Source organism: Lactuca serriola, chromosome 9 (genome assembly GCF_051521515.1).
Source record: "Lactuca serriola cultivar US96UC23 chromosome 9, Lser_US96UC23_V15, whole genome shotgun sequence".
NCBI classification, from domain to species: Eukaryota; Viridiplantae; Streptophyta; class Magnoliopsida; order Asterales; family Asteraceae; genus Lactuca; species Lactuca serriola.
In genome coordinates, this window is record NC_136416.1 from 43,281,241 (window position 1) to 43,301,027 (window position 19,787).

A 19,787-nucleotide genomic window follows, 5' to 3' on the forward strand; every position below is an offset into this window, starting at 1 on the left:
CCTTTCCTAATTCTGATTCTGCTATGGCCTTTCCATGATTCTACGATCTGACCCACTCGGGCCTAGCTCATCAAACTGAATCTGTGAATGTTATGGTTTAACCCGTAGTCTAACAACACTTTCCCACACTGTCTGCCCACGTGAAAATGCTATGGTTGACCTACATTCGTACTAAACTTTCCATGCTATTTGGTTGCTGGTGAATGTTGCGGCTATCTCGTAGTCTGACAACACTTCCTATGCTGGCTCAACCGCTAACCTTGGTCTTACTGTTGATCACTAATATGTAAACATCCAAAGGCAGGCACTCACGTGGCCCGAAATCCTAACCAAACTCACGCCCTGACGAGCATTCTTAATTTGATTCCTAAACACTAGCTATCGATCATTGAGAACACACGAACCCGTCATTGGGAAGCTTCCCAAACTCCCAACTCGCACACTTCTCAATCCCAACAGCCACTTGGTTCGCCTTCCTCCCCTGACGGGAATGCGAACCATCCCTAGTTTCGCGTCTATTCTATTCCTGGATACCTGAACAATTCTCCCCCGCTTTGATTCAGCTAACATCTTACAACACACATGACTGGAAGGATTCCCAATCCTTCCTACCATTCAATGATCAATCTGTTGGAAACCAACGCTTACCTTTGTTAGTGTTCTATAACCAACCAACACTAAAACTATACCACTCTTTAATACTAATGGAACACCTCCCGAGTTCCAATCACACTTGTTACAATCACTGCATCCTAAGCACATACTATACAAGAAGACGATCTTGAACCACTAACCTAGGTCTCATGGTATGCAGATGATATATAACCCACACATAAGAAGAAAAATAGAATCCCGATGTACGCTTACTCATACTGATACAAGACAATAGCAATAAAATCATAAACAAAGACTTATATGAAAGTAAAAGATGTACACCTGCAACATCGGAAGCCGCTCGCGCCTCCACTATAGACATATGGAAATCCCTGCTCTTCACCGCAGGCGCCTTTGATCGTCCCTGACGACCGTCTGTGATCATCAGTTTAGCAGGGGACCAAGCGTGCAAATTACTCCAATCCATAGGGACAATTCATGTAATTTACTATTGATTTAAATATGAAAAGTCGTGGACATTTTCCCATTCAAATAATGAAATTAAAAGGCATGTGGACCTTTTCCCATTCAATTAAATTAAATTAAAAGGCAACGTACTTTTAGCTATGGTGAGCATGGTGCAGTTTTAGAGTCAAACCAAACTGCAAACCACAATGTAACACTCGGTTCCTGGTATGTACTTCAAGTTATGAATTACACATTTTTGTACAGGTACTCAACGAGTTGGAGTCCCCAAACTCGTCGGGTGGGGATGGATTGGACACAGGTAGACGAGCCTACTCGACGAGTTGGGAGCCCTCAACACAATGAGTACAGTTGGCCGAGTGAAACCCTAATTTTAGGGTTTGACACCCTATTTAAGGATCTTAACACCTTATTGCAGACACCCTCATCACCTCCCATAGTCCATAAAACCCTAAATTGTGATCTCGAGCATTGTGAGTGTGTGTGAGTGAAAAAGAGGTGATTTCTTGGTGTTTGCTTGAAGGAGGAAAAGCTAGAAGTACTTGGTTGAAGGAAGGAGGTTTGGATCCAGAAGAAGAACCCCACTTCTAGCTCATTTGAGGTATAAAGTGTGTACCTTGGTCATTCATCTACTAGATCCCTTCATGGAGCCATTTAGAGCTTTTAAGAGCATATTTTGGAACCATTCATGGATGCAAGCATGTTTTAGGGTAGAATAGACCCCAATGCCAGTCCAGTAGTAGGAGTTATAGTAGAGATGATTGTCTTTGTGAGAATTATATGTATGTTGCTATCTGTTGCGTTATGTGTTATTATGCTGCTGTTATGTTATATGAGATTGGAGGGGTAGAATAGACCCCAATACCAGTCGATAGAGCCGAAGGGGTATGCCATCACCCAGATAGGCTAGGCAGTATATGATTATATGTTTATGCACTAGGATGTTATGTGGTAGAGTAGGGGTAGAATAGTCCTCAGTACCGGTCGAAAGGGCCAAAGGGGTAGGCCAGCACCCTAATATGCTAGGCAAGTTACCGGTGGACATGGCCAAAAGGGTAGGCCAGCACCCTGACATGCAAGGCAAGTCACCGGTCGACAGGGCCGAAAGGGTAGGCCAGCACCCTGATATGCTAGGCAAGTTACTGGTTGAAAGAGACCGAAGGGGTAGCTAGTACCCGTTTATGTATATGTTATGTATTGTATGTGGTATGATGTGGGAACTCACTAAGCTTCGTGCTTACGGTTTACATTTTTTGTTTCAGGTCCTTCTTCTCCCGGGGGAAAGGAGCCGGCACGGTAGCAACGTATCACACACACATGATTTTCCGCATATGATATTTTTGGGAATTGTACTCTATCTTTATTACTATTTTATGATATGGTTTGAGACGTATGATCTATGGTTTTATGAAACAGAATAACTCGATAATGTTTTCTATAAATTGTTTTATAAATTGTTATATTAAAAAGGAAATATTTGGTCTAGATTTTTGGGATGTTACAAGTTGGTATCAGACCCTTTGTTTTAGGGAGTCGGACACACCTTCAGGGGTGTCTGGAATCAAATCGAGGATTTGAAAGATTTTTACAAAGAAAATAGTTTTTCTAAAATTTAAATTAAAGAGTTTGAGAATGAACAAGGTGTGTGATGTGTGCAATCGGCTGAGCTCAAGTAAGTTTTCTTCAAGATACCCATACATGTTTATTACGATATATGATTATGAGAACTACATGCTAGATTAGGGCTGAGGATCTAGGAAGGATTCCTTATATGCCTACTATATGTATGAGAACTGCATGCTAGATGAGGGCTAAGGATCTAGAAAGATGCCTTATGTGCCTGCTTTATGTGCTTATTGAACTTTATGCCAGAACTGATTAGTCATGTATAAGATGGCCTGAATAGGATGTGTTTGGTTTGGGTTACCCGATGCCCGAATGTTGCTTGCTTTGTGCTTTTAGGAGTTCTAGTTATCTTTAGCTAACTAGTAAACGAATATTTTAAGTTACATATTGCGAGGACTAAATAATTTTAGAAGGTTAGGTCTAACCCTATCTTGCAGCTCTTGTTTGAGTCCAACCGTTGTATGGTAGGACCTCTCATTCGAAGAATTATCTAGTCTCAGTGATATGTAATGATATTCGCAAGTTAGTTAGGTAAAGGTAGCTGGGATTTCTTATGCAGCTGAGGACGGAGAGTAGGATGGAGAGTTACCCTAGGGTAAGCCTAGGATGAGATTAGAGCAGTGAGCAGTAGTGGTAGAAGGGACTTGGTGAAGTCAAGGCAATCTGTAACGACCCAAATTTCACGTCCAAAAATTTTCTTTTTAAATCAATACTTTAGAAAACGATTGTAATTAAAACACTATCTGGTCAAACCATTTCATAACATACATTGTATCTGAAAACCGAAACATGAAAACAATCAACTATCAGAGTACAAAATCCCAGAATGACTCATGGTGCGGAAAACAAGGTGCGTGTATGATGTACCGCTACCGCGCCAGCTCCTTCCCCCTTGAAGAAGAGGTACCTGAAAATAAAACTGTAAACCGTAAGCACGAAGCTTAGTGAGTTCCACCATAATACCTCATACCATACAAACATACAATGAACTGCTAGGAGATACGGGCCTCGCCCACACTCATGAAGATACGGGCCTCGCCCACACTCCACTAGCTGGGAGATACAGGCCTCGCCCACACTCTGCTATCTGGGAGATACGGCCATCGCCCACACTCCGCTATCTGAGAGATACAGGCCACGCCCACACTCTGCTATCTGAGAGATACGGGCCTTGCCCACACTCCACTATAAGAGAGATACGGGCCTCGCCCACACTCAACTGCTCAACCATAACATACAAGTATCACACAGACAACGAGTATAAACAATTATATCATACTGGAATATATCATAATCAAACTCAACTATGAGATACGGGCTTCGCCCACACTCCGACACTAACATATCGTCTATACGGGCCGGCCTTGGTGCCTTAGACCCGTTGCCACTGGAAGGAAACACACCTCGAAAAGTAGCTACCGAAAGTCTGACTGCTAGACGTCTGGCTGCTGCACCGGCAATCCTCCGGCTATAAATCCATAAACATAGATTAGCCACTCATAAATACCCTTAGGTCAATTGAATGACCCACCCGTGGTCCAAGGTCAACTCCTTGGTCAAAGTCAACTTCCAGTTGACTGGACTCGCCGAGTCATGGCACAGACTCGCCGAGTCCTTCTCCTACTAACCCGGTCCTACTCGCCAAGTCCGTCTTCCCAATCACCGAGTCACCCTTAACTCACTACTCGGGACTATAGAACCGACTCGCGATCCGACTCGCCGAGTCCAAGAACAACTCGTCGAGTCCCCACGAGCAGATCTCCTACTCGCTTCCAAATCCTCACCAGAGAATCCCTTAAGAGGATTTGGGGTTCTAGGACTATTGCTACACGTTAAATTGCTAATTCCGCGTGCAGATACGAAGGGTTGGACCTTCAACACTTAAACCCCTCTTACTCAGTGACAGTTCATATGACTCGCCAAGTTTGAAGAACCACTCGTCGAGTTCCAGGCAATCTTCATAGGACTCGCCGAGTTGTTCATCCAACTCGCCAAGTCTAAGACCATCTTCATAGAACTCGCCGAGTTCCACTTTGGGACTCGCCGAGTCCCTTCGACCCACTTCCCATACAGACCAAATCTGAGACATGCAACGCTTCTAAACCATAGATCTATGCTCCTAGGGCATGCTTATCACGTAAAGTGGCAAACTTTACGTGCATGCATGGCCTTAAAAGCTCAAGAAGGCAAATCCAAGCTCTTTAAGAGGTCATATACTCAATAGGGACCCTAATAACTCCAACCACAGAGACTTTACACTTCTAAGATGTCCATAAGGTCCCAATCTGAAGTCCTTTCAGAACATAGAGCATAAATACATGGAGTTTGAGGTTTTAGGGCTTGAAAACCACTAATTTGGGACAAAAAGGGGATCTAATGAACTAGTGATCAAGGTAAGAACTTTTCTACCTGAATGGAAGCTTCCCACAATGTAGATTCCGGATCTACCTCCCCTCCTTGTACACTTCAACCTATTCCTTCTTCTTCTAAGCTCCAAACCTTCTTCATAAAGCCAAAATCACTCTCAAGAACAATATGGGGGCTAGGGTTTCTTTCTACAGCTCTCTGGAAGTGTTAGGACAAAGGAGGCCAAGTTAGAGCGTTTAAATAGGGTGCAAACATCCAGATTAGGTTTTTTGCCCAGACAGGGTCTACTCGCCGAGTCCGGGGACCGACTCGCCGAGTCCAAAGTTCAGACCCCGCGTCTTATCCCGCTCCTACTCGGCGAGTTGTTCATCCAACTCGCCGAGTCCAAGGAAAAAATGCACTATTTTAAAATATTAATCACAAGGAGTATACGTGGAAGGTAGTATGGGCCCGTATTACTGAAAGCAAAGGATCCGTACTTGAGTCAAGGAAGGCTGAGATAGAACCAGGAAACTTGTAGAGTGTGTGAGACCCATTGAGGTTATGTATTACCCTAATGATTATGTTTTTTGTTTCAAAATGGTGGTGACACGTCACAGAGAACGAGGTTCATGGTATGGGTTAGGATCAGGTTCAGGTTCGGGTGCAGGTTCCGAGCCAGTTGATGACGAACTATGCGAGTTCATTGCGTCTGAGATCACGAAAGGTATCCTTGAGGCGACCCCGGTGATTTTCGGGTCGATCAAGGAAGGGATCATCAAGCTGATAGAGGAGCATTTCATGGCGTTTAGGAGCGACATGGCATCTGGCCAGTCAGGGACATGCACACTCTCCTTCAAGGACTTCAGGGGATGTGGTGCTCCAGACTTCCACGAGGTGATGGACCCCATTGTTTCCAGGAGATGGATTGCAGACATCGAGTCTGCTTAGTTGACAAGCTTCTACCTTGAGGGGTCGAAGGTCTGGTATGTTGTAGGTTGTTTGAGGGACCGAGCTCAAGATTAGTGGGAGGTGGTTGGAGATTCCTTGGGAGCCCCATCCATTGAGGGTATGACCTGGTCGGACTTTGTGACCAGGTTTAGGGCTGAGTTCGCGCCAGCTGTGGAGATTCAATAGCTGACCAGGGAGTTTCTTGACATGAGACAGACGACGGAGTCGGTGGTGAAGATTACTGCCAAGTTCAGGGAGAGGGCCTTATTGGTACCTCAGTACACGGGTGATGAGGAGATGAGGAAGACCCGATACTATGATATGTTGAGAGCTGACACCCGAAAACATGTCAGCTACTCAGCATGCCCGACTTCGGAGGACATGATAGCCAGAGCAAGCGAGAGAGAGAGAGAGAGAGAGAGATTGACATTGAGCACATCCGGAAAAGGAAGGCAGAGGCTAGGCAAGTTACTGGGGTTTTGGGGAAGAAACCCAAGGGATCCGACACTAGTTCGAAGGGCCAGCAGGGACGGAGCCACAATGGGAAATGCCGCAATACCCATGAGGGATTTTATAGACTGGGATCATCGGTCTACTATAAGTGTGGCAAGCTCGGGCACTTTGGTCGGGATTGTACTGCCCCTACCACCACCCTTCAGACGCCAAACCTGATTTGCTACCATTGCAATCAGAAGGGCCACAAAAAGGCCAACTGCCGAGGTTGACATCAGGAGCGCTAGTTGTGACGCCAGCTCCCGCTACCCTCCGGATCACGGATGGCCGACAGGGCAAGACAAATGCTCTAGTGGTGAGGAGCTGAGCCTTCCAGCTGACCATTGAGGAGGCGCGTGCCGCACCAGATGTGGTGACGGGTATTTTTTCTCCTCCCTAACTATTGTTATATGTCGTTTATGATATTTATATTCTATGTTTTATGTATAGTTTAGGATCGTTCCATGTGAACGGTATCCCAGTTCAGGTGTTATTCGATTCGGGGGCTACCCAGTCATTTCTCTCCCTTGCACTTAGCAAGAGGTTTTCTGAGTCTTCGGGATGTTGGATTGTCCTCTAGAGGTCAAGATTGCTGATGAACGATATGTCCAAGCATCAGAGGTTTTCAGAGATTTCGTTTTGAGGTTGTATGGTGAGGGTTATATTGTAGACTTGGTTCCCATTTCGTTGCGTGGGAACAAGGTTATCATCGGCATGGATTGGCTGAGCCCTAATGGGGCAGTGATCGACTGTGCTCAGCAGTTGGTACGTGTCAGGACCCCGAGTGGGGGAGAGTTGGTTATTCAGGGCGAGAGGCTGTAACGTAGACCAGCTATGTGTTCAGCAGCGAGGGCTAGGCGCTACCTTTAGTAGGGTTGTGCAGGATATGTCGCGTACGTTATGGATACCCTGGAGGCGGGTAAGGCGACTGTGAGTGATGTACCAGTGGTGCAAGAGTACCCAGACGTATTCGTAGAGGATCTGCCTGGGATACCTTCGGAGAGACAGGTGGATTTCAGAATTGACCTAGTCCCGGGTGCGGCTCCGATAGCCAAGGCACCATATCAGTTGGCTCCTCTTGAGATGCAGGAGTTGTCTACACAGTTCCAGAAGCTGTTAGACAAGGGATTCATTATACCGAGAATTCGCCTTAGGGAGCCCCGATCCTATTTGTGAAGAAGAAGGATAGGTCACATCGGATGTGTATAGACTACCGGGAGCTGAACAAGGTAACAGTGAAGAATCGTTACCCACTCTCGAGGATTGATGATCTCTTCGACCAGTTACAGGGGACATCTTGATTTTCCAAGATAGATATGCGTTCAGGCTACCATCAGATGAGTGTCAAAGACGAGGATGTACAGAAGACTGCTTTCCGGACTCGCTATGGCCACTACGAGTTCGTGGTGATGCCATTTGGGCTCACCAATACCCCTGCCGCATTCATGGATCTCATGAACTGCATATGCAAACCGATGTTGGATCGGTCTGTGATAGTCTTTATCGATGACATCTTGGTTTACTCCAAGATTCAGGAGCAACATGAGGAGCACTTGCGAGAGGTGTTGGATACCTTGAGAAGGGAGAGCTTGTATGCCAAGTTCTCCAAATGCGATTTCTGGATGCGTGAGGTGCCATTTCTAGGGCACATTGTTAACCAGAACACGATATTGGTCGACCCGGCCAAAGTAGAGGTTGTGATGAGATGGGAGGTTCTGAAGTCTCCATCTGAGATTCGGAGTTTCCTTGGGTTAGCAGGATATTACCGGAGATTCATTCAGGACTTCTTCACAATAGCAGTACCCTTGACCCGACTGACGAAGAAGGCCGTTGTCTTTCGATGGGGGCATGAGCAGCAGGCAGCGTTTGATACATTGAGACAGAGGTTGTCTGAGGCGCTGATTTTCGGAGGGATAAGGATGTTCAATCACTGGATGTTGGTTTTTGTTTCCGTTAGCATTTTCGGCTCCACTTCGGGTTCTCACCATTGTGATCTATACACCGAATAAGGTGAATTTAGATCTTTATTCAGGATGGACGTTTAAATCATCCTTATCCCTCCGAAACATTTACATGTTAGTTATAATATCGTAGTCGTACATTTACAATCCTAAACACATAAGGTTTCCAGATCCGGTCGCCACAGACCATAGATCCAAACAAATAACATCATATCAGGCACAATGCATTTAGCACATAAAAGCAATTTAGGCATAACTTCCTAAAATAAGCTAGTGCTCACATCTCACAATCATCGCTTAGCATTCTAAGTTTAATTCTAGAAATCCTACAAATTCCTAATTCGCTTAAACTAATGCTCTTATACCAACTATGACATCCTCATTTTCACGGCCAGAAAAGACCGGTTTTGCTTATGCTTGTTTGAAAATCAGAGTAACCTTTTAAATAAAATAGTTGCGGAATTTGTCCCAAAACAAAAATATGATAAAGATTTATCAAAAGCATTTCCATAGAAATGTATTTCATAAAAAGACTCGGGATGTCATGTTCGATACAGATCATAAGCATAAACAGTACAACATAAGCCTTACTACATTATTTTGTATTTACAGGCCTATAATCCCTTATCTCTCATCCAAACATCTATGCTCATGCGTCACTACCTGTAATACAAGAAACTAAGTGGGTTAGGCTTGGGAGCCTGGTGAGCACATAGGGTTTTCAACCCACAATAAATAAGTTTATTATTTTCATCAACCAAACAAACCCGATTACACTTTCCCGTTATCCTCACTTTACGTCCCTAAAACATCTAACACAAGGGACCTAGTCTAAGGACTTTCATCGGGGTGACAACACATGCTTCGGGGGTTCCTTAGCAATTCATGTCAAATAAGGCAACCATGTGGGGGATGGAGTACTTCTGGTGAGCACACAGTTCAAATAAATACCTACAGGTTGCGAGCCTGTTAGCGTTCGACTAGACTGTCTAGAATAGTCTGTGGTCGTCATCTATACTTCGCTAGATGACTGGATCATCAATAATATCAATAACGAGGCTTCTCATTATTTTATTTTGTCACACAAAAACTAATACATCTACCCATGTTTTACCCAACACATTTTGTAGATATAAAATACATATACATTTTAAATCATTTAAATCTTGTATAAAAATCTTTCATCAGCATAGACAACAACTATTCAAACAATATGCACACACAACACGTAGTTTATAATAAATACTTCATATCTATGTGTAAGATGAAAGGGACTATGCACTCACCTGAAAGGTGGTGACTTTGCACTCGAACAATGCTTCGTTATCTCAAAACAATTTTCCATCGACAAAACTTAGTATCAATATCACTAGGGTTTAGTCTAACGTTAACAACGACTAATTAACAGTCTAGCTATTATTACTATTATATAAGCGCGACAATATACTTTCACCCACTATATACAAACGAGGCTAGACATGGAACACCGGAGGGCATGATCATTTTGGCAAATAAGCACTTCTGAATCCAGCAACCCAAGCGGCCCTCCAAACCGGAACTCCCGTACCGTGAGTGGTTAAAAAGATATTATAACGACATTATATAACCCATAATAATAGCGCATTTAAATATTCTAAGGACCTGATAACATTACTATAATTATTTAAAAGCTATATTAAAAACTTCATAGGCGTAGCCCACTTACAGCGGGTTTTAAGGAAAACCGGGTTGTGCTCGGAGCAGCGTTTCCAAACCGAAAGACCCTTTTTTCTCGGGACTCAGGGAGCCTCGGGGCTTCCTTCGGGTGCTGGGGGTTCACCTAGGATTTAGGGGGGTTAGAAACCCTAGAGAGAGAGAGAGAGTACTTAGAGAGAGAAATAGATTTGGTGTGAAAAATCCGAGAAATCGCGCATGTATTTATAGGGGCCAGCAGCTTCGGAACGCTGGGCGTTCAACAGGTTACGCAGGGCATAACTTCGGATAAGAAGACCAAATGTCTCGCACATGTCATGCTCCTGGTGGTCAGCCTCGGATCTGGATAAGAACCGAAGTATGTTGGGCGTACCCGGCCTCGGACACGGGGCATAGCGAAGGCGCGACGTGTCCGAATCCGAAGGTCATCAACGATCAATAATCGACGGCTGGAAATGTGCCACGTCAGCAACATCACATCTGGCTTCGTAAATCCGATTCCAAACTTTAAAAATTCGTATCTTCCTCATACGTTTGACGTTCTTTATATCCACGTGTGGGCGGGAATGTACTCTACAACTTTCGTTTAGACTCTGTTGGCTAATTTTGACTTTATTTTAAAAGTTATATTATTAAGTTGGGACGGGATTGGTCCGTTAAAAATTCATAACTTCTTCATCCGACGTCCATTTTCGTCTGTCATTTTATCGTTACGCTACTATTAACGAGACCTTCGATTCTCATTTAGGTTGCGTCGGCTAAAAACCGCTCGATCTAGTATTCAAACTTCGAGTTATACACTGCTAAGCTGAAACTTCGAAAAATCATAACTTCCTCATACGAAGTCAGATTTGGGCGTTCTTTTTATGGACGCTCTTGGTTTAATGCATTCTACGACTTTCTTTTAGACCGCTAAGGCTAAAAGTCGCTCTATCGTAAATTCATTATTTACGCTTCCCGGTATTGTGTCGGTTCCGTCGCGAAACTTCGATGGGTCATAACTTCTTCGTTATAACTCGGATTTCGGCGTTCTATATATCCCCGTAATCCTTGTTTCGACTACTACAACTTTATGTAAAGATATCGAACTTATCTCACATTTTAATTTTGATGTTTATTTTTATTTTTTATTAATTATATCTTTATAATTAAGTAATAAACACACAAATACACATAATTCACATAATACTCAAGTAATTCATCTTTATTACTTCAAAAAGAGTTACAATAGTTGAATTAGACTATTACATCGTCTAAAAATGCTTAGCTCCGAAACCATGACGTTACACATAGTCCAGAACAACCTAAATTGTGATCTCGAGCATTGTGAGTGTGTGTGACTGAAAATGTAACACCTCATTCATTTATTTAATAAATAAATTAATTAATGAAAAAATTGTAGCCATAATATATATATATATATATATATATATATATATATATATATATATATATCAAAAGATGGTCTCGAGGGGCTAATTGTAATAAATTTAAAAGTTGAGGGATAAAGGGTAAATTCTGGACCTTAATTGAAAAGAATTTGTCAAGCAAGGGGCGGTTTTGTAAATTCTGGATTAGTTTTGTAAGGATTTTAGAAGATAGGGGATGCCTAGTAAATTCGGACTTATTAGGAAAGAAATTTATGGATTCAGGGTTTAAATGGTAAATGTTGGCCTTGTTTTCAAAGATAAGGGAGAAGGAAGGACTGCTTGTGTGAACATGGGAGGAAGTTTGAAAGGTGTGGGGTATATAAACCCGATTTTACGCAGAAACCCTAGGGACCATGTGCAGCCGTCACCCCTACCTTATACCTCCCTCACCGACGTCGCTCTTCATCCCCGGCAGAGCCACGACTGTTAGGTCGGAAAAACCACCGGGCCTCCGCTCATCTCCTTATTCCCCTTCGTTCACTTCCATGAGGGGTCTCACCCACCACCTCCATCTCGTAATCGGACCACCGCCACTATTACTGATGCGCTAATGACGCCACTACTACTACTACTCCATCATCGACGATTTCAGGAAGCTGTCGTGGTTCGGAGTTAGACCGCTACCCTCTTCTTCATTCCTTGCTGCCGACGCGTCACTCCAAGATGACGAAACCACGACCTGCCGTTGCCATCACCGCCCAATAACGTTGTTGCTGCTGTTTCCGTTGAAGTCGATGCGTTCCCGGTCGTGGGTTGAATTCCTATGTATTGTGTAGTTGCTGCTTGAATGGGAAGCAAAGGACGGTGGTGGCTGCCATCATAAAATCACTGTCGTCGATGCCTTGAGCCACCAGGTGGGTAGCTGGAGTGTTGGATGCAAAGTGAAGTTTATGTGTGTGTATGTGTGTGTTTTGTCTATTCGAAATACCAAGAACAGCCACCACCACCACCGTGAGGTGGTGGCTGCCACCGTGTACCACCACCGACCACCACAAGGGTGGTTGCGCATGTGTTTTTATTCTAGTGTAGTGTGTGCGCGTTTATTTCAATATTTTCATTGTAAATTGTTAAATCGAATAATAATAGAAATCTCGAACCACCACCGTATGGTGGTGGCTGCCGACATCGGCCGTCGTGTCGGGTGGCGATGTGCTTTGCCTCGTTATGTTGATTCGTTTGGGGTACTTGAAACCCTAATGCGCCCAAAGGAGCCCTAATGGGCCCAATGAAGCTTTTGGACCTAAAAGCCCAATCATGTGATTGATGGGCTTAGTAAAATCCTAATGGGCCCAGCGAACCGTAATGGGCTTAAAGACTTGATTGTGGGCCTATTGGGCTAATATGGGTTGGAAACCGTAATTAGGGTTTGGAAAACCCTAATGCAATGAAACCCTAATTTGGGGAATTAATCGGGACACACGGAAATTATTTAATAACTTGAAATATTAAATAACAATCATTGGTAAAAATTAATCTAAGCAATATTGGACTTAATGGATTAAGTCCTTAGAGGATTAAGTCCTTAATGGGTTAAGTGAGAAACACTTAACCCTAATCATCATTTTATGTGAAACCCTAATTTCATTGGACTTTAAGTTAGGCCTTTCTATTGGGCTTAGATGATTGGGATTATAATGGGCCATCCAATAGCAAGAAATTAAATTAGAATAATTTAATGGGCCTAGGGTAAGGCCCATGTAAGGGGTTTGGGCCCAATTTGGAAAATTGGGCCATAGATGGGCCATAGTTTGGGCCTTAATGATTACATGATGTTGGGCCTAAAAATAAGACCATGTATAGGCCTAGGCCCAATTTGGAAAATTGGGCCATGTGTTGGGCTTTGATTCCTAATTGACTTTGGGCCTATGGATTGGGCCTTGGGCTTGAATAAGCCAAGCTAGGGTAGGGTAGTAATTACCCAAAGAATGTACTTATGGTTATGTGGTGGGACCCAATTATTAATTGGGTGATGTTTTGATAATGACAGATCGGGAATTTGTCATCCAACAGCTGGGGTTGAGTCTGCGGGACTTCAACAGTGTGGGATTGGGTCTGCGGGACTTCAGCAGTGTGAGGTGAGTTACCTTCCAATAGAAGTGGGTCTAAGGCCATAATGTTGGCCCACTAGTAGGAGTTGTTTGTTAGATAATTTTATGTGTGATAATTGTATGGTATGCCACTATCTGATATGCTTTATATGCTAGGGTGCCATGTGTTAGTAGTAATAGGGGTGTTATAGCCCCAGATATCGGTTGAAAGATACCAAAGGGGTAAACAGTACCCATGCATGCCTAGTAGTATGATCATGAGATGTTATTATGTGATAGTGGTAGAGGGTGAAATAGTCTTCGGTTACCGGTTGAAAGATACCGATGGCAGTTACCGGTTGAAAGATACTGAAGGGGTAAACAGAACTCATGCATGCTTATCTGTATGTCTATGATATGTTAGTATGTTATCTGTATGTTTAGTTTGTTATCTATATGTTTATGATGTTAGTATGTGATCAGTATATGATATGTTATTACGTGATAGTGATAGGGGTGAAATAGTCCCCGGTTGTCGGTTGAAAGATACCGATGGCAGATATCGGTTCAAAGATACCGATGGCAGATACCGGTTGAAAGATACTGATAGCAGTTACCGGTTGAAAGATACCGAAGGCAGATACCGGTTGAAAGATACCGAGGGTATTATGTAGTATGAGGTATGATGGGGGAACTCACTAAGCTTCGTGCTTATGGTTTACAGTTTTGGTTTCAGGTACTTTGTTTCAAAGGAAAGGAGTCGGCTTGGTCGCAACGCATCACACTATGTTTTCCGCACATGAGATCCTTGGGATTACACTCTGATATTGATTTACATTAATATGATTGATTACTCACACTTTGGTTTTGGCAAGGGATGTTAATATGGTTGTTTCTATACCAATTGGTTTTATAATTAACTTACTTAAAAATGAAATTTTTGGCCTTGAATTTTGGGATGTTATAGAAAAAGAGGTGATTTCTTGGTGTTTGCTTGAAGGAGGAAAAACTAGAAGTACTTGGTTGAAGGAAGGAGCTTTGGATCCAAAAGAAGCACCCTATTTCCAGCTTATTTGAGGTATAAAGTCTATACCTTCTTCATTCATCTACTAGATCCCTTCATGGAGCCTTTTAGGGCTTTTAGGAGCATATTTTGGAACCATTCATGGATGCAAGCATGTTTTGGGGTATTGACTGCGGATCTGGAACCTTTGAGGGACTCCATGGCATAAAGATGTCAACTTTATGGCCATGGGAGTCCCATGCAACTTGTGAACCTCATTTTAAGGCCTTTTGAGCTAAATAACCCATGCATGAACGTAAAGTTTGTAACTTTATGTGTTATGTCGGCCCTAGGAGGCCAGATCTACGCTTTTGATACGTTAAGCCCGATTAAAATCGACTGGACAGATTGGGACTTGGGGGGCTCGACAAGTTGTTTATACAACTCGACGAGTAGGATTGAGACCTTAGAGTTTTATGGAACCGTGGAACTCGACGAGTTGATGGACCAACTCGGTGAGTTGAGTCGACCAGAAAGTTGACTTGGACCAAAAGGTTGAATTTGACCTGATAGTTGACCTTTGACCTTGACCATTGATCGGAGTTGACTCTTAAAGGGTTATGAGTGTGAAAAGGTAATTAAAGGAGATTGTTATGTTTATGAGTTTGAGAGGATTTGATCCCAGCATCGAGGACAGTTCAACTACATCACGACATTGAGTTGAGTGACCTTCCGGTAGAAGTGGGTCTAAGGCCACAATGTCAGCCGACTAGTAAGAGTTACAGTAGAGATGATTATCTTTGTGATAATTATTTGTATGTAACTATCTGTTGCGTTATGTGCTAATATGTTATGTTGTTATGTGATATGAGATAGGAGGGGGTAGAATAGACCCCAATACCGGTCGATAAGGCCGAAGGGGTATGCCAGCACCCAGATAGGCTAGGCAGTATATGATTATATGTTTATGCACTAGGATGCTATATGGTAGAGTAGGGGTGGAATAGTCCCCGGTACGGTCGAAAGGGCCGAAGGGGTAGGCCAGCACCCTGATATGCTAGGCAAGTTACCGGTCGACAGGGTTGAAGGGGTAGGCCAGCACCCTGATATGCTAGGCAAGTTATCGGTCGACAGGGTTGAAGGGGTAGGCCAACACCCTGATATGTTAGGCAAGTTACCGGTCAACAGGGTCGAAGGGGTAGGCCAACACCCTAATATGCTAGGCAAGTTACTGGTTGAAAGAGACCGAATGGGAAGCTAGTACCTGGTTATGTATGATATGTGGTATGATGGGGGAACTCACTAAGTTTCGTGCTTACGGCTTACAGTTTTTGTTTCAGTTCCTTCTTCTTCCAGGGGAAAGGAGCCGGCACGGTAGCAACGTATCACACACACATGATTTTCCGCATATGAGATTTCTGGGAATTGTACTCTGATTTTATTACTATTTTATGATATGGTTTGAAACGTATGATCTATGGTTTTATGAAATGGAATAACTTGATAGTGTTTTCTATAAATTGTTTTATAAATTGCTATATTAAAAATAGAATTTTTGGTCTGGATTTTTGGGATGTTAGATGCAAGGTGCGGTTTTTTGTCATACTAAAACCGATGAGTGCGGTTTTTTAATGGTTTGGTTTTGCAGTTTAGTTTAAATGGTACGGTTTCGATTTAAACCAGGCATATTCATTGGTGCGGTTTCTGTTGTAGTGGGTCGATATTTTTGTAACTTTGCAAATCCACTTCTTGCCTGGGTGCCATTTTTTGAAAATAAGTCAACTAATTTTTAACTAAATAGCCAACATATGGACAAAAAAAAATTAAAAACAACGTTTTTTTTAAATAATCATTTATGATTTTATTTCATATCCTTTTCTAAAACAAGTTCCTTTTTATATATACAAATACAAAAGCATTTGATAAATAAACAGATTAAGTAAGTTTTATAGATAAAAAAAACTATTTATGTCATACAAAATGATAAAACCTGTTTATGTTTTAAAAAAAAACTAACAGTGACCTCCATCAAAATTATGATATGTGGTTCCACAAACACAATTAAACACACATTTATCTCGTCTAAGTCTAACACAAGAACACGAAGTGGAGAATGGAATAGTTCTTTTAAAAGCTTTCCAATGTCATTAAATTAATAAACTGTAAATATTTATCAATGCATATCTATATATAACTATATGTTTATTACTCTTTTAGATAATATGCAATATATAATTATGTATATGATATAAATTAGTAATTTATTATTTCGGTTTTGGTGGTCCAATTTTTTTTATAAAAACCGCACCAGACCGATAACTTTGGTTTTTACAAAAATTAAATCGGCACCATCAACTTTTGTATCAGTTGCAGTTTTGTCGGTTTTTATGTTGGTTGGTTGAGTTTTTACTCACTTTTAAAGTTTTATAGTGAATGATGATAAATAAGTGGCGAAGGATATATATATTGTGGATCTTGTGGCCAAAGAAACTAAATCACAAAAAATAAATTAAAGACTTTGTACTAAAACAACTATTTGGAGGATATATCCATAGAAATCAAGACTTTTAATCAATCAATCATGGGTGAACTTACGAACCTCTTACATGCGTTCTTCAGGTGAGACTCAAACCTAAAAGGTGTATCATACAATTCAACAATTTCAAACACAAAAGTCTAGCCAAAAATGAAACAGGAAAGGAAAGTTTACCTCAAATATTCATTAGAAATGGCTTTCTGCAGAACATCGTTGAACCGCATAACATGAGAGAAATCGATGAACATTGTGTTGGACTCGTTTGGTCTCATTCATTGCTTCGATTTCCGATTCATACAAAGGTTCCCTCGAATTCGCATCTAACCTAAAACTGTAACGATAATAAAATTAAATTAGAAAGCTAAGACCAAAACTTGTCAAATAACATGAATTTCATCAATTTGTTTTGGATCTACACAAAAAAACCCTGATGCGATACCTCTTAAGAAACTCCAAGAAGATATTCTCGACCTTCGCTGCTTTCTCGTCGGTGAAATATGAATCCATCTTGTTGGTTTTTTTTTACTTTTTTTGCTCAACTGTGGAAGTGAATCGTTGATTGGGAAGGATATGAATGAATGTGTGTTATGCACTTTTAGGCGGGAGAATAAGCAGAGTCGTGTTAGGGTTTCCGCCGATGCTCCGACCAAAGTGGCAATTGCCTCCGAAAGTCTGATTAGAGCCTCCAACTGTCATTCAATATGCAACTCTACTTCCTGGAGCTGTATCACCTCTACGAAGAGCAACATAATAAATAAACCATTTCATAAAAATAAAAATCTAAGATTAAATTTTCGATAATATTGATTCTATATATACACATCAATATCAATATCGATTATGTATATTTGACATGTATAACAAAATAGACAAATTAATAAGGATAATAATAAAATTAATAATAATAATAATAACAATTGAAAAAAGTCGGCTCATAATAAGTTACTATTAAAAAAGAAAATTTTGCTTTTATTATTGGTTATCTTATTAAGTCGGTTCAGTTATTTATTTAGTCAGCCCATTAAAAGTTAAATCATTTCTTTTTATATAGTTCCTCCTTTTTTCCAAGTAATAGTATGTAATGTATTATACAATTTTTTATATTTTCTAAATAAAACTACAAAATATCTATTTACTATGATTATATAAAAAAAAATATTAAGGTGAGCATTATGCCAAAAACAAAAAAATAACACAATTCCACCTAAAAAAACTGTTGAATATTAATTAAATACAATAGTATGTCTAAACTATAATACTTTTATACACGGTTAAGTATCAAACTTATAACATTTTTCAAACTAAACAATTATCAAACAATTGGCCTGAATCTAGGACATAAACTATACAACACAAAACCCACATGATTAGGAAGAAATATTGCTAGAACCACAAACCGATGTACAAACAAATTGTATTGGTGAAACTATAGAGTGTCCAATGTGAAATAAATGCAAAAAATAAATCTATATGTGAAAAAAACAATTGGTGTACGAAACTAAAAGAGTCATACAATACAACTCACTTTTATTTCTTTGGGTTACATTACTATGCAAGCTACAAATATGGACACGAAGCCATTTAACACGTAATTAAAATTTTCTCCTTAAATACAACCTTTTATTTCTTGGGAATGTACCAGACTTTGCTAGATGTGGATACTCATATGCTTTTAAAACCAAATGGCTTTAGCCAGGTGTAGTAATTCCTGCAAAGAATGGAAAAGTCAAGAAAAATACAAATATTACAAGTTTAATCATATATATTAACAATAACAATGTACCAGCCCAAATTTTTACGAAGGAAAATTTTTCGTTTTAATTAGTCAAACCAATTACACATTCCATAGGTTTCCAAAACAATTGTTTCCAAATCACATTTATTACATCATTGTCGTCCTTTTCTGAAAACATCAGAGAGTCCCAAAACATCCAAAAGAGAGGTAGAGTACACGTCACGTCATCACGCATTGCCTTTGCCCTTAGGCTCCGAAGTACCTGCAAGTATCAACAACCTGTAAGCGAAATGCTTAGTGAGTTTCTTAGAGCATACCACACACAATCCATACATCACATATCCTGATAGCCATAAAAGCTACACACATAACACATAAGCCATGCATACATAAAATCTGTAATAGTGTCATGGACTACTCCACATGGTCTTTACTTAGGACTGTCATGGGCTCCCCGCATGGTCTTACATCCAATGCCATGGGCTACCCCACATGGTCTTCACCTAGGACTGCCATGGGCTACCTTACATGGTCTTACATCCAATGTCACAGGCTCCCCCCGGGGTCTTCATACAACATAAAATCACATATCATAGCAAACACAGAATGTCTATCACATCTACCATAATCACATAATGGGCCGACCTTGGTGACTTAGACCCATAGGTGTGGTGAGAAGACTCACCTGACACGAATACTGAATTGACACTTTTCGACTGATTATACCCCACGAGCTGCTCCAACTCGACTGCCTAAAAAGTGACATATAATAACCAGTCATCACCCTCAAAGTCCGCCTTGGTCCACTTCAGTTAGGATCAAGTCAACAGTCCATGTTGACCCTAACTCGCCGAGTGCAACTAGTGACTCGTCGAGTTTTGGGGAAAATATTCTACACGTTGAGTCAC

At 41.3% G+C, this 19,787-nt stretch overlaps 1 long non-coding RNA gene across 3 annotated transcripts; it reads right to left on the reverse strand.

Moving 5' to 3' along the window:
- Positions 1-3,399: 3,399 nt before the first annotated feature.
- LOC145074565 (uncharacterized) lies at positions 3,400-17,935 on the reverse strand. Of its 3 annotated transcripts, XR_013691908.1 has the most exons (4): positions 17,584-17,935; positions 17,319-17,475; positions 17,208-17,240; positions 3,400-3,613 (listed from the first exon to the last, which is right to left on the reverse strand). It is a non-coding gene; the product is annotated as an uncharacterized LOC145074565 (long non-coding RNA). The 3 variants fall into 3 exon arrangements; XR_013691909.1 differs by lacking the exon at positions 17,208-17,240 and having other exon boundaries at positions 17,584-17,932; XR_013691907.1 differs by lacking the exon at positions 3,400-3,613 and having other exon boundaries at positions 17,089-17,240; positions 17,584-17,932.
- Positions 17,936-19,787: the final 1,852 nt, after the last annotated feature.